Below are 18170 nucleotides of genomic sequence, written 5' to 3' on the forward strand. Positions count from 1 at the left end.
TACCCATTGAAAGTACAACAGACTGTGAGCATTGGGAAATATCTGGTTACTGAAGAAGGACCTCTTCTGCTGACGGACCTTGGCAGCCCAATGCATGTAGACTATGCATACAGTAACAAGGGTATCAGTATATATGGTAAAGAGTATTCGTCCAGTGAATATAAAGCATACATTGTCTGTTGTGATCTGACATTATTATGGGGCAAGAAGAGGGAGGGGAAACTTTGAATATGTTCGCCTGCAGTCGTTTCAACCCGAGCTTTGGCAGACTACAACTGAGGGCTTTCAAATGCCAGGGCTTAACAGCAGCAGCAGCATCTAGAGCCAGCGGTGGCAGTGCTCCACTCAGGCTGTCTCTGGCTGACCTACGGGACCTTCCCTCTATCAGATCCTGCCCTTCTGATGCAACTTCCTGTTTCGGTGGGCAGGATCTGGCAGAGGAAAGGCGTTGCCGTCGCTGACTCCAGATGCTATTTGGCTTTCTTTGGCACACTTTGCTGGTGATCTCACAGCAAGCAGTGAGAGATGACCAGACTGAGGAGGGAGAGACAGCACAGCAGAGGAAACGATGCCGGATTCAGGTGAGTGGAAGATGTGAGATATGCAGGATCTTGAAAGAAGGGGTGCAACAGAGAGGAAGACTGCTGAGCGGGAGTATGCAACTCAATTGTTGATCCTCATGCGATTACCGTTAGCTATCAAAAGTAACTAACTATAGTAACGATGTTACTATAGTTAATAAGTAGTTAACTGGTAATTTAATTACAGTAGTTAATTCCTTTTTCCAGGTAATGCGTTACTAGTAACACGATATCGCACAACATTAATGGAATTCATTCTGTTATGGATAAATTGATATATTATTATTAAACAGTGGGGATGTCTGGATCTATGGACACATTGGCTAGGCCATATGGGCTCTTCTGTCGCCATTGTCTGTTTTTATGTTAATACACCAGGTGGATAACCTGAAACATGGATGGTATTTGGATAACAAACCAAGGGGCTGATTCACAAAACTGGGCACTAAAGCCCACAGTGCAACAACACAGCCAAAAAAATCTCTCAGGGATCCTCGAAGGAATCAGTATGCAAGTGTTATGGCCATTTAATCGTGCTGGTAAACCAGAAGTAGGGGAGGAACGTGACTAGCATATGCGCACAAAGGTTCTGTGGTAAGCAAGGCCCTTGTGCTCATGTCCAGACAAAACCTGAAGGGCAAGCACACATCATTGTTCTTCTGCACAATGAGCCTTTCAAAAATTTTTGCAGTTAAAATATTGAAAGGCTCACAGGGCCCGATGTGAGCTTTCACTTTTGCTCAAACTTGCACAGTGGCTTGTTTCTCACAAAACCTGCACGGACTTCCACTAGCAAAAGAAGACAAAACCCACAGTTTAATGTGACAAACTGATGAGAAATCTTCTCTTGAAAACCTTTAATGTTTCCCCTGAGCTGGCAGCCATCATTTGCTTCCACAAAGGGCTGCTGAGAGACAGAGCCAGGCCCGGGGCAGGGCCGCCGCTAGCCCCCATCACTCAGGCCGCCCCCCGCCACCACCCCCTCCCACCTTCTTGCGTCAGTGCATCAGCTCCTACTCAGCCTTCAAGGTGGGCCTGGCACCGGGGTCTGTCACTCTCCTGCTCCTGTGTGAGTTATCACAATCACCCAGCTCACGACAGAAGCAGGAGAGAGACAGACCCTGTCGCTGAGAACCCCTTGGAGGCAAGCCCTACTTCTGGAAGCTGATGCCATCTAAGTATTGGCAACAAATACTATCTGACCTTATTTGCATAATTTAAATGCATTTCAATACAATTTATGGCAATGTTTGGAACACATCTTAACACCCTCGCTCCAGACCTTTGAGCATTCTGTACATAATAATGTACATGCAAATCAGGCACTAACCCCTTTTACTGCTGGCATTAGGGTTTCAGAATCGGCCCTGCCCTTGGACAGGCAAACAACCTAATAAGCCCCAAATGATACAAGAAATCAGTGGCAGAAAGATTGCAGCCCATGTTTCAGAATTTCTAATCTGTTGCAGGTTATGATGATTCTTAGTTTTTTTTAATAAAGTTTTTTCCTAATATCAATACAGGAATCAGAAATCAGCACTACAACCTTCATTAAAAATCATGATAGCTCAACAGTCAAATATCAACTCTTCTATAATAACAACTTGAAGCAGAAGTGCAGCAAAATCAGTACAACAAATCTGGAGAGCTAAAAAGAAGGTTCAACAAACAGTTCATATTCCAATTAAAATTGAGATACCAAGTCACACGCCGAGCATCCTTCTCGCATTAGGGGGCCGGTCTCCTCTCCCCATGGTCTGCCATCTCTACCTCTCTCTTTCACTCTCCCCGGTCCAACGTGTCTCGCCTTCTCCTCCCTGTCTGCAATCCCGCCCTCCATCCTACCATCTAACTCATACCTGAAGTCACCCACCACCAGACCCGCAGGTTTCCTTCTCCAGTGCCCCAACCTACAACTTCTCTCCTCTTCGTATGCGTTCAGTCTTGCCGGAAACAGGAAATTACGTTACTGGAGGGCAGGACGCCGGAGAATTGGAACAGTTGCGTCACAGAGGAAGGCAGGACTCGGACGCACGCCGCCAGATTCCAGAAGGAAAGAAAGCAGTGGGCGATCTCAGAAAAGTGAAGTAGCGAACAGCACGGAAATGGAATTTGTGGATATAGAAATAATTTCTTCGGGGTTCCCGTGGGAGTGTACGAGCTAGTGACGAACTACCTATGTAGTAGTAGTAGGGACGTCCAAGTACCGCTTTCTCACTCACACTTCAATAATTCAGCGTAGTGGCATTGGTTCTTCTCTGCCTCTGTTGATGCAGCAAGAATCACATTGACACGTGCAGGTGCTTAAGGAGGTTTTATTGACCTCCTTGCACGGGCCAGCAGCATTAGAGATCATCTGAGCTACTGGTGCATGCCAGTGACGACCTCAGCGTGCAGCCAGATAAAGTGTGTAGATAGAATGTATTTGGATACAGGCAGCAGATGATGTTTTGTATATTCCTGAGAATCTAGCATGTGATGTTTTTGTTCTTTCCTGAGAAAGTAGCAGAATAGCAGGTGATGTTTGTACATTCCTGAGCAGGTTCACGAGCTGTTCATGTAGAGTTGTTCTTGTAAGCAATGCATGATCATGGTTGTGTAAGCAAAATGTAACCAATAGTAATGATAATACATGTAATATCCATGAATATTCATAGAGTATATAAGAAGGGGATTGACTCCCAAATAAAGAGTTTTTTGCCCAGACACACGAGAGGAGAGTTATTTTGCAACATCTGGTGATCCCCGACGTGATCGGTGAAAACGTGACGTACTTACTACGACTGGAACAGTCAGCGCGCCATTCCTTCTACGGAACACTGTAAGTATGGGGGGAAATTTAACATCATCACATAAACAACATGCACAGGAGCTATATACTATAACGCAAAGATATGGTTCCTCCCGAAATCCAATAACTCTTAAAGATATAGAGCGTTTAATTGAGGAAATAGTTTGTCAATGTCCCTGGTATCCAGAGAAGGGATCATTCGATCCTCAAACATGGGAAAAGATAGGGCAGCAGTTTCGTTTAGAGCCTAGAGTTTCGACTCCTATATTATTGACTTGGAGAGAGATATATTCTACTATAGTAATTCTCTCTTCTGGATTGACAGGCATTACTAACGAAAATATATCCAACAAATTGCCAGGCAAGACCTGGTCTCTTTTACCTCCCGCGACTCTTGGACCTACACCTTCTCCTCCTTCTTGTCGGCTGGCCACCGATATGGGAAGGGAAGAGCAAAACAAAACTCCTGACTTTACTACTACTACCCCTAATAAACCAATTGAAAATATCCAAAACAACAACGCTAATGATAGCGTTATTATTACCAAAACACCAAAGAGCGTAGAACGACCTAGTTTAATTCAATTAGGTATACAGCAAGCACGAAAAAATGGTGAATTCATTTGGAACGATGATCTATGGGATAATTCGGAACCTAATCCTAATTTATACCCAGTTACTAGAACTACAACAATAGAGGCAGGGAACGAAACACATCATGCAGAATGGACTGCTCTACCTTATCAAGTTTTGAGAGAATTACGTAGAGCTATCGTAGAATCAGGTTTAAAAAGTTCATTTGTTCAAGGCATGATAGAAGGGATTAGTAACGGTTACTTAATGACTCCAAAAGATTGGAAAGACCTTTTCCGTATGCTGTTAACTCCTGCGCAATATGTAGTGTGGGATAATGAATATAAGCAAGCAGCACAACTTATCACTGGGACTAATTTGGTGCCTGATCAAATTTATGGATCGGGACCATTTTCAACCCTTGATATGCAAATTCAACAAAACGATACCTGTTTTCAAGCCATAGGCACTTGTATCTTGCGAGCATTTAAAAGAACACCAGAAGGGAATAAACCAACAAAATCTTTTGCATCAATTAAACAGGGTGCAACCGAATCTTACCTTCAATTTGTTAATCGATTGCAGGAAGCTGTAACTAGGCAAATTGATAATCTTGATGCGCAAACAGAGTTATTGATTAAATTAGCCCAAGAAAATGCAAATTCAGATTGCAAAAAGGCATTGCAGACTGTAGCTCATCGCCCAGGAATTACTTTAGCAGATTTATTGAGCGCATGTGCAGATGTGGGGACTCATGGTTATTCTATGAATTTGTTAGCAGGAGCTATACAAAAAGGTAATAAGCCACAGGGGACGTGTTTTAATTGTAAGAAACCAGGACATTTTCGAGCTCAGTGTAGAGCCCCAGGAGGGGGTGCCAACTTTGCAAAAGGACCTTCTCGACCTTCTCGAAAATGTCCTCGATGTCAAAAAGGATATCATTGGGCCAATCAATGTCGCTCTAATCCAATTAATTCCACACCGCCACCCCCAAAAAACTTTGCTCCGGGTTAACTCCTAACCTCGGTCCAAAGGGAGTGCAAGGGTCTTTTGCTCATAGTACTACTGCTACACAAGGTAGTGCAGGAATTGACCTTATTGCAGCGGAATGTAAAACTGCCATCTTACCTCATGAAGTTTTGGTATATAATACTACCTTTAAAGGACCCATTCCAGCGGCTACTGTAGGTTTAGTATTACCTCGCTCCTCTGCATCGAAGGCAGGTATTCATGTTATCCCTGGAGTTATTGATGCTGATTACACAGGCATTGTTAAAATTCAAGTATGGTCCTCATCACCTTTAACAATTTCTCCCGGGGACTCGTGGGCACAATTAATTATTTTACCATATTTTACAGCACCTATTCCTTCTACTGTCTCTCGTACAGGGGGCTTTGGATCTACGCGACAGGTAAGTGCAGTTTTAAAACCGGTTTCTAATGCACGACCCACTGCTCAATTTTTATTGCAACAAAAGCCCTTTGTTGGTATATTAGATACCGGGGCGGATGTTTCTGTCATAGCTTATAAACAATGGCCTGTGGAATGGCCCATTGAAGATACTTCACATGTGACAGGAATAGGGGGAACTCAGTCAGCCTCCCAAAGTTCTCAATGGTTATCTATTACATATCCTAACGATACCAAGGTTCTAGGACATATTAAGCCCTGTATTTTACAAGTACCCTTTAATTTATGGGGTCGTGACCTTTTGGAACAATTAGATGCATCATTGATCCTACCTGATTAACAGTTCATAAATATGTCTTTTTCTCTTCCTTTGGAATGGAAAACTGACAAACCTGTTTGGGTAGAGCAGTGGCCGATTACCAGAGAAAAACTGTTGATTTTACATCAATTGGTGGAAGAACAATTACAATTAAATCACATTGAGCCTACCAATTCTCCATATAATACTCCGGTATTTGTGATCAAGAAAAAATCCGGAAAATGGAGATTTTTACATGACCTACGAGCTATTAATGCGATTTTAGAACCAATGGGCCCGTTACAATGTGGTATTCCAAATCCTAATTTGATTCCTTATGATTATCAATTAGCTATTATAGATCTGAAGGATTGTTTTTTTTCAATTCCTCTCCAGGAAAAAGATTATAAATACTTTGCTTTTACTGTACCTGTTTACAATAATGCACACCCTACTACTAGGTATTGTTGGAAAGTTTTGCCCCAGGGAATGTTAAATTCACCCACTATTTGTCAATACTATGTTCATCAAGCCTTGCAACCATTTCGTGCCTATTTCCCTCAACTTTTGGTATATCATTATATGGATGATATACTAATTGAAGGGATAACTCTTCCCCCTTCTTGGAAATCTACTTTAATTTCTATCTTGGCCTCCTCAGGATTAACAATTGCCTCAGAGAAGGTTCAAGAAAAGGAACCCTATTTATATCTAGGTTTCCGTATGACTAAAGCTGCAGCCCAACCTGTCGCTCCTCATCTCAATTTACAGTCTCCCACGACATTACATCAATTACAAGAGATTTTAGGAAATCTCAATTGGTTACGTCCCTACTTGAAACTTCCTACAGAATTTTTACAACCCCTGTTTCTCGCATTAAAAGGTCATAAAACACCTGCTGAATTAATTACACTCACTGCATCGCAACAAACAATTCTGTCACAATTGGATCAAATCTTACAAACAAAATGGACAGATAGACGAGATGCATTTGCCCTTTTTTGTTTTTGCGTTCTCAAAGACCCCACCCACCGACAACCGTTTGGTGTCTTATATCAAGATACAACTCCTCCGAAATTGATAGAATGGGTCTATTTACAGAATACTCTCCATTCTACTATTACACAATGGCCCCAGCAACTAGCCTTGCTGATTACTAAAGCTCGAGAGCGAGCAACATTCATGACTGGTTTCGACATTCTTAAACTCATCATTCCTCATTCTTTGTGGCAGTGGGAAAAAATGATTCAGTTCTCCGACGACTTGCAATTTATTTTAGCCACTTATGTTGGTATTATAGATTGCCACTATCCTAAAGACCCTCGCATACAGGGCACATCCATTTTGCCAATCACTCTTCATGATCCCATTTCTTTACGTCCACTCCCTACTGCTCTCACCGTCTTTACAGATGGTAGTCCCACTCGTGGGGTGGTTACTTGGTACAATCTGAACAAATGGCACGTCAAATTTACCTCTCCACAAACCTCTGCTCAACGTTCAGAGCTTGCTGCCATCATCCTGGCTCTTTCTTATTTTCAGATCAACCACTGAATCTTATTGTTGACAGTCAATATTGTGCTAATCTTGTCCGTCGCATGCCCGACAGTTATGTATCATTCAAAATGGATGCCTCTTTTTATGCTTTACTGTTAACCCTCCAAGGTTACTTGGAGAATCGCCTTTCTTCTCTCTTTATAGGTCATATCCGCAGTCATCAACCTTTTCCTGGTGGTCTGTCTGAAGGGAATGCTCGAGCGGATCGCCATCTTCATTTTTTCTCCACAGCACACTGCAGTCATGAACTTCATCATCAAAATGCACCTAGCCTAGCTCGCCAGTTTCAAATTTCTTTAGAAGAAGCTAGAGCTATTATCAAAAATTGTCCACAATGTTCCTTTTCAGCTCCTACTACCTTTTTTCCTGGAGTTAATCCTCGTGGTCTGGAAGTTAATAGCCTCTGGCAAATGGACGTTACTCACTTTCCCCCTTTTGGTCAATGGTCTAAGCTTCATGTGGTTGTTGATACTCATTCTGGATTTTGTGGGTCACTGCACAAAAAGGGGAAACTACATCTCATGTCCGCTCTCATCTTCTCCAAGCTTTTGCGGTCATGGGTGTTCCTAAAACTCTCAAGACAGACAATGCCCCTGCTTATACTTCCACCTCCTTACAGGAGTTCCTGACCCTCTGGCATATTGAGCACCTTTTTGGTATCCCCTATAACTCCACTGGTCAAGCTATTGTTGAACGTGCTAATCGCACACTGAAAACTGCTTTAAGTAATCTGACTACAAAAAAAGACGGTATTCTCCGTCATAGAGTAAGCATTGATGAATGCTTAGCACAAATCCTTTACACACTGAATCATCTCAATCTCATCAATAATCCTGCTACAAAAACTTTTTCTTCCAGATTTGAACAACATTTTCGTACTCCTGCCCCACCTTTATCTCGTCCTTTGGTCATATACCGACAACTACCTTCTGATCAGTGGAGTTCCCCTGTGCCTCTCCTTACCTGGGGTCGTGGTTACGCTGCTGTTCAAACAGATTCTGGCCCGGTGTGGATTCCAGCAAAGTGGGTGAAACCTCATGTCGTGGCATCAAGGTCTTCACAACCCAATTCCCAATTTCACACTCACCCTTCAAGGACCGCAGATGCAAACACGCAAACGGTCAGTGACTCGTCAACCTAATGCTCCTGTTACTTGGGGACAAATTAAAGCCTTGAGTCAACAAGCTACAGAGACTTTAGAAAAAGCTCATATTGAAAAGACTGATGATAACTTCGTAGTGGCTATTATTGCAGCGCTTAATGCTAATTCCATTACATTGCTTCTACTGTGTTGTTGTTTGTACATACCTTGTGGACAGTCACAATTACTTCCCACAAAAAATATTTGGGAAGCGTTTGCAATTTCACTGAACCAAACTGATTTCTGTCTTTCTCATCAAAAGGCAGTTGGAGAAGTTTTGGCAACTTGCCTGATTCCAGTATGTCATGATCCTAAAGATATGCAAAATGATACTTGGTTTTATTCACAGCTTCCTGTTAATTCATCCTATCGAAATGCTTCTTATGAATACCATAATTGGGGAACACAAACCCTGTTGCCGCCTACTTTGGCAATGCATGTGAGAACCAATCAAATAGCTAGTATCAATATGACATGTGCTCGTATGGTTAATTGTACCCGATCAAATTGTGTTAATTTTGGACCAACTTTGTTAAATTGTAGCTCCTACGAAAATGTTTCATATATTTATAAATTTATTCATTTACCCCCTGGCTGGTTTTGGTCATGTGGAATGTATACCTTTAATTATATTCCAGCTAATATATCTGATGGTACTACATGCTGTCTAAGTCGACTCACTATGGTACTTCCCAGTAAACATATTTTATTTTCTAACTCCTCACATATGCGATCCAAGCGTATGACCCTTGCTGCCAATTGCAATGATAATGTTAAATTTCTGAGTCAAACTGAATATCTGGCACTTGCATTTTCATTAATAGGTGTCCCTGCATTGGCAGCGGCAAATGCAAAAAATATTCGTGAATTAGCCTGTTGGGCAATTAAATCAATCAATGCAACCTCCACTGCTATTAGTTTACTTAATGCTGAGCAACAGCAATTACGTCATGGAGTTTTACAAAATCGAGCAGCCATTGATTATCTTTTATTACTTAACCATCATGGTTGCGAAGAGTTTCAGGACATGTGCTGTTTTAATTTATCTGACAATTCAAAGGCCATTGACAAACAATTAGCTTTCCTACGGAATTTAACTACTCATATTACTATTCATAATAACCTACTCTCTGATGTATGGGATCAATTGTGGCAATGGATCCCTTGGACCTGGCTCCGCCCTATTATCCAGTATTTAGTCATTGGTATTTTTGTTTTCACTATTTTTTGCTGTTGTATACAATGCATTCCTAACCTTTTTTCTTTATGTTTTCCTCGTCCATTCGCTCCAACACGTCACTCTGCTCAATATGTTTATAAGCTATTACAAACATCTCCACCTCCATCTCCAGCTGGCACACCACGGAGATTTCATTAAAAAAAAAAAAAAAAAAAAAGGTGGAGATGTAGATAGAATGTATTTGGATACAGGCAGCAGATGATGTTTTGTATATTCCTGAGAATCTAGCATGTGATGTTTTTGTTCTTTCCTGAGAAAGTAGCAGAATAGCAGGTGATGTTTGTACATTCCTGAGCAGGTTCACGAGCTGTTCATGTAGAGTTGTTCTTGTAAGCAATGCATGATCATGGTTGTGTAAGCAAAATGTAACCAATAGTAATGATAATACATGTAATATCCATGAATATTCATAGAGTATATAAGAAGGGGATTGACTCCCAAATAAAGAGTTTTTTGCCCAGACACACGAGAGGAGAGTTATTTTGCAACAAAAGTGCCTTTGCTTATTTAGAAATATTAATTGGGAAGAATACATACTTTGTAAATGGGTGTCTGCCAGAGCCTTTAATATATTTCAGTAACAAATAAAATAACTACTTGAGAAGGTTATGGGTACGGGTGAGAGTGGAGGTGGTACTTATGGGGATGGGCGGGGATAGATTAAATTTCTGTTCCCATGCAACTCTCTTGTTGGATGGAGGGATGCAGAGGCGGGGAGTTTAAGAATGAGGGAGAGATGCTGGATGGGGGCTGGGAATTTGGGTTTCAGATAGTGAGAGATACTACTACTAATAGCATTTGTATAGCTCTACCAGATGCATGCAGATACCAAATGGAAACAGTGGGGGAGGATGTTGTATGCTGAGTGTCTGCTGCTTCTGGTTTGCCTCTCACTGCACCAAGAGGCCAATGATCAAAGCTGGGTGCTGTGGAGGGACATTTCCAAAAGGGATGTCCAAGTTTTGATGAGGACGTCCTCGCAAAACGTCCCCATCCGGGGGGGGGGGGGGGGGTCCACCTGCCTGAAGTGCACTGCACCCACTAAAACTGCGCCAGAGACCTGCATACTGCTGTGATGAACCTGAGTATGACATCTGAGGCTGGCAATCAATATTTTTAAAGATGTTTTGAGGGTGGGAGGGGGTTAGTGATCACTGGGGGAGTAAGGGAAGGTCATCTGGTCATTTCAGGCACCTTTTTGTGCCTTGGTCGTAAGAAGAACACGACCAGGTAAAGTTGTTTAAGTGTTTGTCAGGGATGTCCTTGTTTTTTTCGATTATGGATCGAGGACGTCTTAGTGTTAGGCACGCCCAAGTCCCGCCTTCTCTACGCCTCCGATACGCCCTCTTGAACTTTGGCCGTCCCTGTGACGGAATGCAGTTGGGGACGTCCAAAATCGGCTTTCAGTTATACCGATTTGGACGGCCCTGTGAGAAGGACGCCCATCTTTCGACCTCTTTCGAAAATGAGCCCAACGCAAAACCTTATAGCACTGCAACAGCACAGAAAAACAGTTAAGCAATGTTCAAAAGAAATCTTAGGCAAATGATATGTGTGGTTAATTGGCACACTAATAAGCCAAACGCAAAGGAAGGATTGTGTCATACATGGTGACAAGAGATTTGTGGTAAACGGTTCTCTTGTGCACATGCCCAGACAAACCTGAAAGTGCAATCACACATTGGCGCTGTTTGTGCCTTTAAATATGAATCAAAAATTTCACTACATTTTTCAAAAACTCATATTTAAGTGCAGAAAAACGGAACCGATGTGTCCTTTCACTTTTGGTTGGACTTGTGCACATGCCATGTTCTCGGCAGCGCTCCTACTTGCATGGGCTTCCTTCTGCTTGCAAAAGAAGTCAAAAAAATGCAGTGGAATGTGAAAAATTGATAAGAAATCTTCTGAAAACCTACGCTGTCCCTGACCTTTTGTTTGTGCTTTTGGAAGGAATGCTAACTGACCTCATTTGTATCCATTTAAATGCGTTTGCGGTAATGTTTATTGCACACGTTAACACCCACGCTCGAGCTCTTTGAGTGTTTTGCTCACAGTAATATGCGTGCACATCAGGCACTAACAACGTTTTAACGTTGGTGTTAGTTTTGAGCATCAGCCTTTAGGAGACATTGATACCTTGAACCAGCTTCAACCTCCTTGAATCCCTGTTTTCTACCTGGATGAAGGGTACAGAACTCATCCTTGAAAATCTCTAAGAAGAGAACTCCTGTCCCTTCCTGAGATTCAGACCTTGCATGTGTCCACTAAAGGGTGTCTCCTAGACCCCTTTTGTGCACTCATTTATGCACACATGCATGGACTTGCAAATGCACTGTATGTTCCCACATTCACTGCCTTGAAATATATAAATGCAAGATCTTTCTATGCTCTGTTGCTTTGAATATCATTTCTTAAAGCGTTTTCTGTGTGTGAGTCATGTTCTACATGTGCAAATGGCTTTTATAAAAATGTGTGGATATATATGGATGTGTAAGTACATGTCAGTCTTCCTCTATGTTTCGTGGCTGTGCACATTCTCTTTAGAAGCCATGCACCAGTCCTGGCTTCTGCACAGTAACTGCATTGAAACATGTCCCTCCTGCACTCACCCTGGTTGTTGCTGCTGCCCCAGACAAAACAAAGGACAGCCATCTCAGGGTCACACGGTGCAGTCTCACGGCTGCCAGTCCCTGCCCCTCTGACATTACTGCCAGCTCTACCCTGGAACAGGAAGCCACAAATCTGCACAGTGCAGCCCCACAGTGACTGTACTTTGTTTTGCCACTTCTGGTCTGGAGCACTAGCAGTGGCAGAGGGTGAGCTCAGATGCTGGAAGGAAGGGGGAGAGATGGGACAGACGCTAGAAGGAAGGAAGGGGGAGAGAGAGGGAACAGTCGCAGGAAGGGACAAACCCTGAAAGGAAGTGGGGAGAGAAGGGGCAAACACTGGACAGAAGTGGGAGAGTGGGGACAGGCGCTGAATGGAAGGGGCAGAGAAAGAGGGCAGACACTGGATGGGAATGAGGAGAGAGAGGGGACAGACACGATGGAAGTGAGGGGAAAGAGAGGAGAAGACTGTAAGGAAGAGGGGAGAGAGAGCACTCACTGGATGGGAGGAGAGAAAGAGAGATCCTGGATGGAAAGGGGAGAGAAAGAGGACAGATACTGAATGGAAGAGGGAAGAAAGGGCAGGTGCTGGATAGGGGGTGGGAGAAAAAAGAGGGCAGACCTAGTGAGAGACTGGGGAATAAGAGGAGGTGAAATAGGAGAGCCACGATGAGGGAAAGAGATGGCAAGCTGTAAGTAGACACAGTAAAAAGAGTGAAATTGAAGATGGGATAGTAAGATAATAAATTTAAATCTGGACACAGGCAGAACAATACATTGAAGAAAGCTGAAATGAAAAGGGCGAAAGAAAAATGACAAATGGACAGGAAATCCTGGCAAGAGAGGTAACAGATGATGGAAACAGAAATCAGAGCATGGGACCAGCACCATTAGAAAAAGAAAATGGCCAACTGAGGGGCTGACCAGGCCCCAGAACCTGTTAGGGCACTATCTGGCTTCATGAGTCAGCTTGGGAATGGCTCCAGCCCCAGATGCCCTACAGCCATGATCTGGGTGAAGGGAGTGAAAAAAGAGACTGCAGTCCTGCGTGGTCCCCCACTCCCAGGAAGTTCCAAGTTTATTATTATTATTATACCGCCATATGGACATGCCATCTAGGCGGTTTACAATACATAATGTAGATAAAGCAAAAATAAAATATGTGAATGTAAACACAAGATTGAAAGTGAGGGAAAGGGGGTAGAACTCCATTGTTTGAGAGAAAAGATGGAATAGGGACAAGCACTAGGTAAGTGCTCATGTCATCCCAGGGGAATAGCCTCGTGGCTTTTAGGAATATGGGAAAGGATTAGCAAAAGGCATCGTTTAATAGAAAAGTCTTCAGGTCTATTTTAAATTGAGATAAAGATGTTTGTAAACTCGGGTACATAGGAAGTATGTTCCAGAGATATGGTCCTTGTACAGAAAAAATGAGGCTCTAGTGTGTTCATGGACTAATTCTTTATAGCTAGGTACTGAGATCTGATTTTGAGTGAGTGATCTGAGAGTATGTGGGGGAAATACTGTATGAGATGGCGAGAGAGATATGCAGGTTGCCCTGAAGCTAAAGTTTTGAATACTATAAGGAATAGTTACAGGATTACAGGAAGCCAATGGTCAGTTTTTAAAAGGGGAGTAATATGGTCAAATTTGCCTGCTGTATTGATAAGTAAACTAGGTAGCAGCTTGCGTAGGCCTTTCACCTGTGTCAAATGCTGGTGTGGGCATCCTTAGTTCGCTGTGGCAGGTGCTAAGGAATTTGCTGTCACCTAATTTTTGTCTACTGGAGGCACAGCATGATGGTTTGAGGTGTGGGCTGGAGAGGCCAGGTTGGAGTCCTACAAGGCCTTCTGCTGCAGGGCCCATTAGATCCCTCTCCGTTAGCACAGCCCTCTGGTTGCACACTTGATATTCAGGAGGAGCTGCTCTGATTGTGGACACTGAGGGCCCTTTGGACATTTCTCTCCCTGTCTGTCACCCCCCCCCCCCCCCCCCCCCCATTTCTGCAGACTCCCTTTCCCAGGGCTTGCCTAGTAGTGTTGGCACCACAGCACCTGACAGCCTTGCTTATCAGGAAATCAACACATTTTTTAAGTGGAGACACACCTTTGTATGACAAAAACTGTAAACATTGTATTTCTATCACATAAACTCTAAAAACTATATACACACTGGTCACTGTCAATTGTTCTCACTGAGACTGCTACCGCTCCTGACGGAGCATCTGAGCCAGAAGTTTACGTTGGGCCACCAGCTCCTGCTGCAAGTCTCTGCGCATGGCTGAGACTTGCAGCAGGAGCTGAGCTTGGGTGTCTGGGTAAGTGGGCTCATCAGCAGATGTGGCAGCTATTTCATAGGAAACCTCAGCTGCTGTACCCTCTAGTGTAGCTGCCGGGGGAGGCGCAATTCCTGCGCCCCTTCTTCCCCCTCCAGTGGGGGCATGTCTCTCTAAGGTCCTCCCGCTCCTCAGCCTCCACGGGTTGTGGAGCGGAGTGGCAGGGCCCAAGGTCCATTTTGACTTCCTTCTATGCTCTCTCAGGGGCAGACTGGACCTGGTAGGCTGTTCAGCAGCTGGAAGGTTTCTTGTATGTGTAAAAGGTTTGCAGTTGAGATCAACACATCCTACTTTACTTGCATAGTGGTGCAATTGGCTCTTAGGAGGCAAGGACAGGGACAACTGGGGACAGTTGTTACGGGGGGGGGGGGGGGGACATGTCTGAGGTGTAACACCAACAAGATGACATAGCAGGGTGATGTGGAAGCAATGATATCAAGGTCAAAAATCTAAACCTTGGGGCTCAGATCTCCAAAAATTGCATATGCTCTATTCCGTTTGAGACCTCTGCTTCTGCGTTAACGGTGTTGATTCACTCTCTTGTGATGAGTCAGTTGGACTACTGCAATGCCCTCTATAGTGGCTTGTGGTGCTCTGATCATAGGTGCCTTCAGATAGTTCAAAATTCGGCCATCGAGTTGCTGACTGTGGTACCAAGAGATTTGAACATTACACCCCTACTTCATGAGAAACATTGGCTTCCTTTTGTGTCTCAGATAACTTCTAAGATTATATTTTTGGTTTATAATATAATCATTATAATATCATAATATTATTATTATAATAATAATCATAATATATTATAATTATCTGGGCCCTGGTCCTTATCTTCAGGCAGCCTGTGATATCTTTCGGACCTTCTGACTCCCTGTATTCCCACTCGGACCCTTAGGTCCTCTTCTCAGTGTCATCCCTTCTTACCAGGAGATAGCTTTACAGTCTGTTAGGGAAGGCTGTTTATGGTTGCCGGACCTACGCTTTGGAACTCTGTGCCTCAGGATGTCTGGCAAGAAGTGACTATTCCATCTTTTAAGAGACAGTTGAAATCTTGCTGTGCTGTTTATCCTCTTTTTCTTTTCTGTCATTGTTGGTGTTCTTTTCCAGCTTTAATGTTTTTGGGGTTTTTTTTTAATTGTAAACCGCCTAAAACTCTGAGCGGTATATCAAATTTTAATAAACTTGTAGGTGTTTGTTCCCTGAGAGGGTGAACTGGCTATGAGCATGCAGGAGGGTCCTGAGTAAGCAGGCACTGGTTGGGCGGTAATATGGCTCTGCATTGTTACATGGATGGGACAATTGTTACTATTTTTATCAAGGATGTGCGTGTGTGTGCATCCCCATGCCTATACGTCCCATAGCTGGGTGGAAGATAGCAGGGGACCCTGTCAGAGCTGCCCATCCTTCTGGCCACCTCTGCTGGGACCCACAGGAGAACGGCAATTTCCAAACGTCAAGGTGGAAAACCTAGGTTTGGGGGCATCTATCTGTGGGGTACTGATGTGAAGTGGTTGCACATCAGTTCATGAGTCATGCCTCGGGGGGGGGGGGGGGGGAAGGAAGTGTACACATAGGTGGGAGTTTCCATAGTGAGGGTTGGGGACCCCAACTTGGGCTTTGAGGGATGTGTAACAGGGCAGCATACGTTTGTTTATTCACAAATTTGATATACCGCAAAGCAGAATCTGATCAAAGCGGTTTACAATTTTAAAAACAATTTTATAAAAGCAATGGTGAGGAGCAACATTTTATGACAGCAAAGATTTGCACACATACCCTAAAAGGGAAAAACAGAGGAAAGCAAACCTGCCTTTGGAACTGACAATGGTATATCCAATGAGTGTGGGTTAGGGGGCATGAGAGACCATCCATTTGAGGGGTAATTGATGCTGTGAAGGCCCTCTGTGGTCATTGTACTGTCCTCCATCAACACTCCTTTGTCGGATACATATTTGGTGTAGGGGTTAGGACTGTGTACCCTGAATGTAGGGGATGTGGGTTTGATTCCCACTGTGGGTGTTTGGGAGTTACTGTTTTATTTCCCCTGCCATAACGGCTGCAGTGTGCAAGGTAGATGTGTGTGACATGCTGGGTGCATTTGTATTGGTTGCTGGACGATGCTTCCTTTCCCCTCTTCCTTTCCATGTCATCTCATAGGTTAAGGGTTGGCTGCAATACGTTCTAGTAGATATGGGGGTTGTGGGCACACTATAACAAGGGTAGCTGCATACTCAGGCCTTGATCAGGGATAGAGCTGTTATAGGGGTGCTATGCCTGTGGTACATTGGGCCCTGAGGTGCTCCCTCATTTGCCGGATTCGTATGGGGTCTTCTCACTGCACACGCCTGTACCGGTTCCAGAGCAACTCAGGGTCCTGGTGTATCCCAAAACATCTGCAAAACACAAGTTGGTGGAGACAGGGTGCAGGTGATAGGCCTTCTTGGCATCACATACATTATTATTTTGGACAACATGTCGTGCAGTGCCTTCACATATCCTGTGATATGGCATCAGGCAGTTGGGTGGGGGGGGATGAGGGGGTGGTATGCATTACACTGACACAGGTTCCGTGTGAGCTGAGGTGGCTGTGGGAACAGAGGGTGGCATGATGGCCTTTCTGTGGAGTATGTGCACTGTTGTTGGGAGGAGGGATAGCCTTTGGATGGCTCATTGTACTTTAGTGAGCTGCTGCCAATGTTCTCAGCAGTATGTAGGTGTGGGCCAGGATATGGGGGGTCCAGATATGTGCAGCCCCTCATTTTAGCATTGCATGACTAGTATAGGGGGCCCCTTAATTCATTGTCATTAGATATTCCCTACATTCTCACTTCAGCAATATTGTTTTCTTCATATGATCATATGAAAAAGCACTAACATAGTACAACAACAAAGGGACCTCAGTGCATGTGACCCTGCCTATGTATGGTGGTTACACATGAGTGGTGCTGTGATCCTGGGGGGCAATGCTACACACTCGCCAGGGTGCCTCTGCTCGTTCTTCATGCCCTCATGGAGACATGGGGGGGCAGGTGGTGGTGGTGGTATTTAAATATTTGTCTGTGCCTGAGGCATAGAAGAACCAGGCGCTCTGTCTCTGCCACTTTGAAGTTTGGTTCCCTTCTCAGAGACAAGACTGTGACCACTGGAAAATGGTAGAGGCTATTATTAAAAACAAAATTACAGAGCACATCCGAGGACATGGATTACTGAGACCGAGTCAGCACGGCTTTTGTGTGGGGAAATCTTGCCTGACCAATTTACTTCAATTCTTTGAAGGAGTAAGCAAACGTGGACAAAGGGGAGCCGGTTGATATTGTGTATCTGGATTTTCAAAAGGGGTTTCACAAGGTACCTCATGCAAGGCTACAGAGGAAATTGGAGGGTCATGGGATAGGAGGAAAAGTCCTATTGTGGATTAAAAACTGGTTGAAGGATAGGAAACAGAGAGTGGGGTTAAATGGGCAGTATTCACAATGGAGAAGGGTAGTTAGTGGGGTTCCTCAGGGGTCTGTGCTAGGACCGCTGCTTTTTAATATATTTATAAATGATTTAGAGATGGGAGTAACTAGCGAGGTAATTAAATTTGTTGATGACACAAAGTTATTCAAAGTTGTTAACTCACGACAGGATTGTGAAAAAT

At 43.8% G+C, this 18170-nt stretch overlaps 1 protein-coding gene across 2 annotated transcripts in view; it reads right to left on the reverse strand.

Moving 5' to 3' along the window:
* The window catches only part of MAPKAP1 (MAPK associated protein 1), a 453100-nt gene extending 450573 nt beyond the window's left edge, over nt 1-2527 (reverse strand). The window contains exon 1 of one of the 2 annotated variants that reach the window (XM_030207420.1): nt 2441-2527. The gene's annotated coding sequence lies outside the window, so the exon portion shown is untranslated. The remainder of the gene's footprint in view (nt 1-2440) is intronic. The other variant, XM_030207421.1, reaches the window with a different exon arrangement.
* Nucleotides 2528-18170: the final 15643 nt, after the last annotated feature.

This window comes from Microcaecilia unicolor, chromosome 6 (genome assembly GCF_901765095.1).
Source record: "Microcaecilia unicolor chromosome 6, aMicUni1.1, whole genome shotgun sequence".
NCBI classification, from domain to species: domain Eukaryota; kingdom Metazoa; phylum Chordata; class Amphibia; order Gymnophiona; family Siphonopidae; genus Microcaecilia; species Microcaecilia unicolor.